Source organism: Protobothrops mucrosquamatus, unplaced genomic scaffold (genome assembly GCF_001527695.2).
Source record: "Protobothrops mucrosquamatus isolate PMUCROS unplaced genomic scaffold, P.Mucros_1.0 scaffold393, whole genome shotgun sequence".
Lineage (NCBI taxonomy): Eukaryota > Metazoa > Chordata > Lepidosauria > Squamata > Viperidae > Protobothrops > Protobothrops mucrosquamatus.
The window spans coordinates 1,129,971-1,139,102 of NW_015386724.1; positions in this window are offsets into that span (position 1 = coordinate 1,129,971).

Below are 9,132 nucleotides of genomic sequence, written 5' to 3' on the forward strand. Positions count from 1 at the left end.
GGGTCACCCACATTTAATTTTCTGTCTAATTGAAAATTGCACAGCAATGTCAGCTTAATGGAAAAGCGCTCAGACAGAGAGCGTTGGGCTTAATTAGATAATTAACACAATCAATATAGCATTAATTGTTATTCATATTAATATTTAATTTCACTGTGGGTGGTTTGTTTCATGGTGCACTGCTAGCTTGCAACACAGTTTATCTTGTTCCAGTTCACAGTACCATAAAAGCAGAATGAAGAGAAGATCAAGCTAAGACAATTTCAGTGTTTCTCAACCTTGACAATTTTAAGGCATGTGGACTTCAACTCCCAGAATTCCACAGCCAGCAATGCTGGCTGTGGAATTCTGGGAGTTGAAGTCCACATGCCTTAAAATTGTCAAGGTTGAGAAACACTGAGCTAAGTCAACCCCACTGCTACAGATGACCTCACTGCTAAATTAAAGCTGTATGGTAGTATTCCATGTGTGTGCAGTTAACCCTCCTAACTATTCCCTTCCTATTAATACAAGGTTACTGAATTATTGATGGTAACACAGAATTGTTATCTCCGGGGTGATTCCTTACCGAGTGTCAGTCAGACGTGCAAAGAGTGGAATTCTCAGAATTCTTAGTGTGGCTTTTTCTGACAAGCAATTCTGGGAGTTCCTGGCCCCCCATATTATCTGGACATGGCTGGATTCAGACCAGTTATCTTATGTGATCTGCATCTGGCTACAATTTGACAGAATAATATGAATAGTCACTTAGAATCCCAAAAAAATGAGCAAATATTTTTATAATACCAGTATCAATGGTATTGCAAATGGCAATTAATAATATTCTAAATTAATAAGTGTGAAACGGAGTCATGAGGGCTGACGGACGATCAGCTTGAGATTTTTCTCTTTCTAAACTGCTTCTATTCTACCTAGTCATAATAAAAAAAGAATTGAGTTTTTTTTAAAATAATGAATTGAATGGAACAGTAACTTCCCTTGTTTTCTTCTACTTTCTTAATAACCTTTTCCTCTGGGGTTGTGGCTGCTCTGTGAGTCTCTGTGTTGCAAAAAGGAGTAAAATGTTTTACTTCATTATTCAAACCCTCTTTTGATGTATACTCTTATAAATGAGGATCTTGCCTTTATTAACTTTATAATAATAAAGTTGGAAGGGACCTTGGAGGTCATCTAGTCCAACCCCCTGCTGAGGCAGGAAACCCTATACCATTTCAGACAAATGGCTGTCCAGTCTCTTCTTAAAAACTCCCAGTGTTGGAGCATTCACCACTTCTGGAGGCAGGTTGTTCCACTGGTTAATGGTTAATTGTTCTAACTGTCAGGAAGTTTCTCCTTAGTTCTAGGTTGCTTCTCTCCTTGATTAGTTTCCATCTGTTGCTTCTTGTCCTGCCTTCAGGTGCCTTGGAAAATAGCTTGACTCCCTCTTTTTTGTGGCAGCCCTGAGGTATTGGAATACTGCTATCATGTCCTCCCTCATCCTTCTCTTCATTATGGACATAAAATGTTTAACAGCCCCCTTTTAAATAACTGTTGGGTTTCAGGAAATAGAATATGGCTGTTAATCTAATTATTATTGGTTGATTTTAGTTAAATGATTCATGTATTGGATACATTCCTTCTCCTTTATAGTTCTAAAGATAAACAGCAACCACATAAAGAATAACTTGCTCTAATTTCTGTTTGAAAATCTAGTGTACACCATATCATGGAATTAGATTAGCATTGCTTTAGAACTCATCGTCCACTTTTTTTAAGGGTAATTTTGAATGGCAATTGGTTCATTTAAATCTGTGCCTTTCTTGGAAGGTAGATTCAGCTTTGGAAAGCTTACAGAGGTTTTTTGTTTTTTGTTTGCAATGGAAGCAGCGAGGTTTTGTTCTAATGCTATTTAAGAAACAATCTTATTTTATAAGGAAAACAGTCACCTTGTTTATGGATTCTTGAATACAGAAAGTAGAAAATCATTAGACATTTACGTAAGACTTTGAAAGCAAAATGGAGTGTTATCTTCTATGATTTTCATTTTTAAACATTGTGCAGCAAATACACAGAGCCATACAAATCATCAAAATATAGCTGAACTAATGCTTCAATTAGACATAGCTACTGAAGCACCACTTTGCACAACTGATTAGAAGTCTTTTTCAACCAGTTGTGCTCCAGTTATTTTGAACTCTGGTTTCCCATAAGGTCCCTTCACGTTAAGATCTAACTACATGGATCTCTGCATGCCTTTGCCACAACAGGGGTGAATCCAATGCTTCGGATGCTGCAAAACTCTTGATACACATTTATTGATTAGATTATTAGACCATGTTTCCTCCAGGAACTCAAAGAAAATTCACCTCATGGCTTCCCTTTTTCCACTACAACAACAGCCTGGTAGGGTAGGCTGAGGCACAGAATTTGATTGGTCCATAGTCACCTAATGCTAGCCATCTACCCTCCATGACTGACGATAGACTCTGATTTGGAAAAGGGTTGCCTAAGAAACTGAAACAATCCAGAAGTAAAATAAGCTGCCATTTTTAAGCTGCCATTTAATAGATGAACCAGGACTTTGAATTTCAGTCCTATATCAATTTATGATACAATATATGTTATTAACTTGATAGGACTTGTTTCTCAGTAGACCTGTACTTAGCATTGAATAAATCTCTCTGCTTCTTTTCTATTTTAGCAGGGCTAATTGGTCACCAGTAGTTGCCAGTGCAAAAATGGAATTTCAATAATGGGAATTCAGCCACTCTGCTGTAGTTCTCTTGTGTTCACTGGAGTCAAAGTTCATAAGAGGTTATAGTCTGCTTGTCTGGTTGAAATGAATGTGCTGAAGAGAGCAATAGGCCTCTGACACTGTTTCTCTGCCCGCCCACCCCAAAAAATCCTAAACAAAGCAAAACAACCTCTCCAATCATTTTTTTCCACAAATCTAAATATATTAACTGTCTCGCTGAATACTTGTTAAGTTTTTTGTGCATGTGCTTATTGTTTGCCTACTTTAAAGAAACAAAACTGAAAGGGAAAATAAGAGATTTGCATCTATCAAGCCATCGCTTAACCACAAGCACAGCTAACTGTTTTGCATATGTGCCTCTGCAGGAACTTTCCCAAGCCTGGGATGGAAGCGGATATTTTTAATGTGGTTGTAATCTGTATTGTAAAGTGTAACTGGTGCAACATGCCTCCCATTTTTCTTATATATTTGCTTTGTTGAGAGAGACATTGTGTAGCCTCTTAAGAATATATTGGATAGCATCTCTTTCATGCATTTAACAACTTCACATGACTTATCAGAAAAAATATCCTCAGCCAAGAATTCTCAGAGTTGAAGTCCATACATCTTCAAGTTGCCAAGGTTGAGAAACACTGCTCTAAAAGAGAAATGTGGGAAGCTGTCTTATACTGAACCAGATTTACTTAGCTCGTAAAGGGCTAGACAGACTTAGGCATCCCTATTTGGAGGAGAAGGGATTAATCTGCATGCAAAGCAGAGGGGCTTGCTTCTGAACTACCAGTCTTCTCTTCATCTTGGTCATCTTGAAAGGAATACAGAGTCATTTGGGCAGCTGGGAAGGGTGCCTTTTAGAGAAATAGGAATGGGAAAAAATATGCACACTTGACCAGAATGATAGCTCAATGTACTTTCATAGTGATGATCAGACACTTCTTTCAACATATAACAATTGCATTATTTTCACTTTATATTGCTTGATATTGCTCACAGTCAGTTGAACTGCATGTTTGCTCCTGGAATTGTAGACTTTTTGTTTACTCAATTAAGCCAAGGCTTCTTTTTAAAGGAGCTCGGCTGCTACTGGCTTATTGGAAGTGATTTTGTAGGGTTTTCATTTTTGAGCAGAAGGACAAAAGTGATTTGCCATTGCCTCTTTTCGGAACTAGATTTTATTCTCCCGTTTAGCCCACAGTACTGGATTTCTCCAATGACCCTCCCTTTCATATCCAGGACTAACCTTCTCAAACTTTCCAAGATTAACAATTGCTATTAGACTCAATTTCAACTCACCTTACCATCCTGATTAAAACACTTTCTAAAAGCGGACAGTGGATAACAATTCCTGCAATTTCTGCCATATATTATCCTGCTCCATCTTCTTCAAATGGGTATAAAATCTGGGTTACTATGTAACACTGCCATAATTTAGCTTCTCCTAGCTCATGGCCATGGTCACTTTACCATAATGTTTTCCCATCTTTGAGTTGCCAGAACAGTATGCCACCATAAAATTGTACTGCCCTGACTCTTGAGCCCTATGCCGCCCTAGCTTCAGAGAAATCCTAAAGCTTTAATGCCAGACAAATAAAAAAAAATTGGTGGATTCCAGCAGCTTCATTTTTCTTCTTGATATGTGGGGAAGCAAGTTTGGGGAAATGTGCCTGGATAGAGGCTTATTCCCTTTTCAAATAGCCTGAATAACAGATCACAAGCATGGACAACTCTCTAGTCTCACCTCATGCCACTCCTCCTTATATAGGGCATGAGTTTAGACCTCTTTCAGAAGAGCACTAGACTCATATTTAGTAACACCCCAAGCAACAGATGGCAAACACAGATAAGGGGCCAGGAATATCAGGAGGGTTCCCTTGCACTTCCCTCTTCTGTTCTATTTCTGACTATGCTATTCAGTACCTACTTTCATTGATAGCAGCATGTATCTACTGCTGTATGTATTATCGGATTTCTCCAATTATTCTGTGGTTTGATGCAAGTGAATGGCAGTGATGGCAGCAAGTGATGAAGCTTAAGCTTGTGATTTGCAGCACCTACAAGTATCCCACTGAATATGCAAAATGGTGCAGAGATTGGGAAAATGGCACCACATAAGATAGTAAAGCAATAAAAAGTACAATAATTGGGAAAAGCAGCATAAAAGCAGTAATGCAGAGATCTCCAACCTATGGGCCACAGCTCATTACCAGGCCATGGCTTCTTGGCCACTGGGACACGTGAGTGGCTGGCCAGTGCATGCATGTGTGTGTGTGCACTTACCCCCTTGTGCCAGCGTTAGCCTTGGGATGACCCTTGGGGTGACTCTTGCACTGGTGCTAACCTCAGCGCAACCCTTGGCGTGACTCTCGTGCCAGTGCTAGCCTCAGTGTGACCCTCGCACCTGTGCTAGCCTTGGTGCTAGCTTCAACGTGACCTTGGCACTGGCGCTAGCCTCAGTGCAACCCTCACACTGGCACTAGCCTCGGCACAATCCTCACGCCTGCACTAGCCTTTATAAATATAGGCCTATCTCTTATTCAAAAGAGTACTTAACTAGTTTATATAAGGAATCTGGATTTAGCTCTAAATCCCCTTAGAGTCACCTTACAGGGGAGAGGGGGTGGCACAAAAATTTAATACATAAAAATAAAAGATTTAACAGATGTTTTGGAAATAGTTGGCCAAGTATTATGCAGGCAGATTTTGGGGAAGCCAGATGCCAGGTCTCTTCTATAACTCAAACTGAAATGACCATAGAAGGGAATGCTCCTGTGAAGACCAAAGTGACCAATAGGAACTGGGAAGAATGCATATCCTGATGATGTCCTCAAACACACTTTTGAGGAAGCTTCATATCATCTTCCCAACCAAGACAGTTGTGAGCAGATGGAAAAATTTGAAACTGGAAAATTTAAGCACCTCTATTGTTGGCTGGGGATGATGAAGGACTTCATGAGGGCTTCATGAGGATTCTGGCTAAACTAAAACCAGAAATCTGAGTCCTATGGCTTATCCAGGTGTGGCTTATATATATTATATAAATACATAACCAGAACTGGGTACCTTTGGAAGATAAGGCAAAAAAGATCTAATATAACTTTAGAGACAGTAGCCAAGAGTCAAAATCATGCAACTAAAAGACAGCACATTATTAGGAAGTTTTAATAAATCTTGTCATCTCCATTGTCAGCTGTGTACTTGACTGAGAGATTAGGACAGATCCTTGGCACAGATGCAATCTTTTATGTTTGGGCAGTAGATGAGCAGATTGGCTTTGTAATATGAATAGACAGAAAGACGTTCAATGGGCCCGGAGAAAAATTGGCAAGCTGATTCAGTGTTATATTTAGACAGAAGATGCCCTGTGCCTAAGCTATAGCATGAGTGCCTAATGGGCATAGGAAAAACAATCAAACTGGAACTTTCCATGTTGACCGAACTGGCTTTTTGAGAGTCCTCTGTCCTTTTTCTGATTAGTTTGCTATTTATTAATGCAGAATGCTGTTGTTTTCTTCACACACAATCTTGGCATTGGCCTGGTTGACCAGGTAAAGCAAAAACCCTCTGTTCCCTAAAATGAAGAGAAAAACAAAACTGCTCATTTTACCTCTAAAAGGAATATCTTTAGAAATGCTTTTGTGTGATGGATTGCTCCCTGAAGCCCTTAGCTAAAAGAGATCAGGGAAAGAATGGGCTCCAGCAGCCAGCTGGCCAAGATAGTTGCTGACAGTACTGTAAATTAACATGGACGTGAATTGCAGTATCACATAATGTTATTAAACCAAATGTTGACTGGGGTCATTAACTATGGTCATAGCATGACAAATGTAGTATGATTATGTAAAAAAACAATTCTACTCTGTTGCAAAGGCTACATTAACAGAATCTTGCAAGTTTTAAAGTACAAATCCCCTGCTGTCTCCTTTATAGCCTGAGAAGCTAGGGAGGTTTCCTTCTGAGTGTCTTGCTTTGCCCACTATCCAGCTTCAGGCTATGCCTTCTGTTATGTAACCATTCCTAGGCATCATCTCTTTGCTTCATCTCCCAAGGCATTTCCCACACACCATTACAGATTAAAACACATTCTATGTTCTCTGGGAAGTGAGGAATAAAACAGGGCAGTGACCTTATCTTTGACCCCCATTCTCAGTAGCCTAATCTAAGCCTTTAATATAAGAAGGGATTCGTCATATTAGACCAGACTCCTTTTGTCAGCTTTGCTTATTTTTCAAAGCTCTCCAGAATACAATCATAGTGAAATGTATGTAAGGACGTAGAGGGAAACAGGGAAACTATTTCAGTAGTTTTGAATTAGCATTGAGTAATGTGCTTTTTTTCTTAAAAGCTACCTCATAGAACGTATCATTTTATTATCAATGTGAGCTTAGCCATGTACTCAGTACTAAAATGTATAAGTGCTTTACTGAAAAGAGAGATCAACGTTAATGATTTCCATTGAAGAAAATCTTGTTTTGCTACTCTAGATTTTGCAGTTTAGATAGTTGGTAGAAATTTCTAATAGCATTTTTTGTGCCAAAGCATGAATTGAATGAAAGGGATGGTTGATTACATTTCGAAGGAAGCTGTCTATGGTACAGTGTTGGCAATACATTTCTCTGAATAAAAAGAAACTAATTTGTATTTTATTGCTGGGGAATGTACCCTATATGTAGTATTGGCAAAAGTGAATATATTGCAGAGAACTGATGGGAGGATATATATAGAAAAGATACTACCACTCTCTTGGTTGCAGCCTAATCTTTTTAGACATTAAGAATTGAAAACATACTGTAATTCTTTGTCATCCTAGAGGTTATTTGAATGGCCCTATGGCACGGGTGCCAGAGGCGGCACTCAGAGCCCTCTCTGTGGGCATGCGCGCCGTCGCCCCAGTCCTAGACCTTCAGCTGGGTTTTATAAAACCTTTTCGCTTTAGGCCTCTGCCGCCGTGTACAAAAAAAAAGGTTCAATCAATCAGTCAATTTCAACTTCTTGCGGGAAAAAAAAGATCTTCCAAAGTTGGAATTGATTGATTGAACTTTTTAGTCCCACCCAGTCTGCTGTTACCACCGCAGCCACGCCCACCCAATGGGCCACGCCCACCCAGTGGGCCACGTCCACCCGGCACCCAACGATGCATAAGTGGGTTTTAGGTTGCAGTTTGGGCACTCGGTCTCTAAAAGGTTCGCCATCACTGCCCTATACGGTCATTTTAAGGCTGTGGGTTCAAAATAGTGATCTGTTTATAACACAACAAATATATTTAAAGCTATAGACATCAACGAGTAGCTTGCCACATAATAAAAAATAAAACTTTTCTGGATTAAAGCAAAAGGTCATAAAATGTAAAATCAACCCAGGCTAACTTTGTGGAATTATTGCACAGTACCTTAATGGATACAGCAAATTTTCATCTGAATCTGGCAAATACTAATAAAATTGTGAGAATTATAACTTATGCTTTCTAAATTTTGTATCTGGGGTTGGAAACAACAAAATAAAATGAATAATGAAACGTATAATGAAATTTAATAAATGTAACCAAGAATGATAACCAATCTTCTTCTTCTTGTGCCATATCCGTTATCGGACGTTGGCAATCATGTTGGCGATCCTGTTTTTATCAGCAGCCGCACGAAAAAGTGCTGCTGAGTTTTGTCCAAACCAGTCCCTTGGATTTTGAAGCTACAATGTTCTTCTTCTGCCTGGACCTCGTTTGTCTTCAATCTTTCCCTGGAGGATTAAATGGAGTATGCTGTATTTTTCTGGGTGTCGCATCACATATCCGAAATATTCTAATTTTTGTTTTTTAATTGTTTTGATGATTTCCCTTGGCTTTCCCAGGTGGCTTATCACTTCCTCATTTCTGATCTTGTCAACCCAGCTTATACGTAACAGCCGCCTGTAAATCCACATTTCAAATGCTTCTAGTCTCTTCAGGTGGTCTTCTGTCAGAGACCAACTCTCTACTCCATAGAGCAGGATAGAAAAAATATAGCATCTGACAAGCCTGATTTTCAGTCTTAGGCTTATGTCGTGACTGCAGAAGACCTTTTTCATTTTGAAGAATGCTATTCGGGCTTTTTCTATCCTTGTCTTTACTTCAACGGTCATGTCCCAGCTTTCATGTAAATTAGAACCGAGGTGCGTGATCCTTTCAACTTTTTCTAGTGGTATTCCTTCTGAATTTATTGGTGGTAAATTAACGGGTTGTTTGCTGATGACCATGATCTTGGTTTTTGAGGTGTTCAGCTTTAAGCCGTATTTTTCAGATATTTCTGTGACTCTGTTGATGAGGAGCTAAAGGTCTTCATGCTTACTGGCCAGCAGAACTGTATCGTTAGCATATCTTAAGTTGTTGATCCAAACACCATTTACTTTGATGCCAGCATCGATGTTCTCCA